The sequence below is a fragment of the Saccopteryx leptura genome, chromosome 3 (assembly GCF_036850995.1).
Source record: "Saccopteryx leptura isolate mSacLep1 chromosome 3, mSacLep1_pri_phased_curated, whole genome shotgun sequence".
Lineage (NCBI taxonomy): Eukaryota > Metazoa > Chordata > Mammalia > Chiroptera > Emballonuridae > Saccopteryx > Saccopteryx leptura.
The window spans coordinates 365,591,807-365,593,680 of NC_089505.1; positions in this window are offsets into that span (position 1 = coordinate 365,591,807).

Sequence of the window (1,874 nt, forward strand, 5' to 3'; positions counted from 1 at the left end):
CTGCCTGTCGCCCGCCGCCCTTCACCCGCGTGAAAACCTCGGACCCGCGCTGGAGTCTGCCCCCTGCTGCCAGCCTGCTGCCCTTCACCTGCGTGGAAACCTCGGACCTGCGCTGGAGTCTGCCCCCTGCTGCCTGTCGCCCGCCGCCCTTCACCCGCGTGAAAACCTCGGACCCGCGCTGGAGTCTGCCCCCTTTACCTGCGTGAAAACCTCGGACCTGCGCGGAGCTCGTGGGCGCTGGAGTCTGCCCCCTGTGTGACCTGACCGGGGGCCACTTCCTTTAGCTCTCTGGGCCTCGATTTCCCCAAATATAAAGAGGGGACGAGACGAGCACCTACCCGCACGGAACTCAGAGCAGTGCTTAGCGCACAGTGAGCGCTTTACACGGGACGGTTAAATCAACAGCCACACTGCCTGTGTTACAAGGACACGAACATACGAGTGACACCAGCTCAGGGATGCAGACCCTGTTGTTGGGGGAGGATGGAGGGAAGGCGTGGGGCGGGCGTAGGGGAGCGAGCAGATGAGTGCTCAGTTCAGGGGGGGCCTGTGGGGCCGTGGCTGGGGCCAGGCACCCTCAGCAGCACAGGCAGAAATCGATGACCAAGAAGGATGGAAGGGGGAACGCTGTGTGGTGCCCCTGGCCTCACGTCGGGGAAAATGCAGGCTGTCACTCCCACCCCACCCGGCACACGCCTGCTGTCAGCCAAGCCCACGGGGCCGGCGCCCAGCCCCCATCTGTCATTGACCCCCCACACACACACCCACCGTGTCTCTCTCGGCAGCTGGTTTCTAAAGACACACCATGGGTCACGCGTCCTTCTGGGCACAGGGTGGTGAGCTCCCAGCAAGGCCCAGGGATGGTACCCGCTGGGGTGTGAAGGCACCGCCCGGAGGCCATGGCGGCAGAGAGTACGGCATGACAGGGGACAGTGGAAGGCGGAATGTCCAGGGAGGCTGCTGGCCTTGGGCCACGCCAGAACTGGGGACTCCAGCTAAGTCAGCGGGCAGGCTGGAGCAGGCTGCATCTGGTGGAGGTCCCTGATGTTCGTGCCAGGTCCCAGGGTCACTCTGGAGGCTCTGAGAAGCACGGTAGACCAAGGGTGGGAGGGGAGGCTGGGGGACCACCCAGGAGGCTGTTTCTGAGGTCCACATGGGGATGAGGGGGCTGGACGGGGACAGAACAGGACCCACGGGAGACCCCTCCTCTTGTGTGGCAAGTGTCCAGCAGAGGGTAAAGGCCAGACACCCCAAACCCAGGAGGGACAGCACGCGCCCAGACGTGGGGAGGTGGATCCGGCCCCAGAGGGCCTGGCTGAGGCTGCGAACAACGAGCCACCACGGCTTCAGTGCCTAGCGGCAATCGCGACGGGCCCTCCAGCCGGGCGCTGAGTGTGCCCGTGCATCCCTGCGGTCCCAGCTCGGGCCCTGAGTGCCACCCTCTCTCCTGGCAGCCCGGGGCAGAGAGTGGACAGCAGCAAATGAGAACCAGAAGCGGGAGCCACCCACAGAGATGAGAGGAGCTCGCTTCCCCACTGAGAGCGCTTTCAAAGCCCCCCCACCGCCCACCAGGGTAACTGAATCTCCACCTCCACGGGGCACCCTCCCAGGACCCCGCCCTCCCCACCCTGGAGAGCTTCCCCCCCAGGGCGCCCCCCACGCCTCTGTCAGAATGTGCGGGCCCAGCCGCGGTGTGAAATCATAGCCCTGTAACTTTCCCTTTAAGACTGCCAGAGCAGGGAGGCCGGCCAAGCCTGGGCTGGAGGTGGGGACAGAGGGAAGAAAGAAAAAAAAAAAAGAGGAGAGAGAGGAGAGAGGCAGGAAAAGTTTTTTCAGAGGAAAATGCAGGGTTTGTCCTTACCCCTGACGTCAGA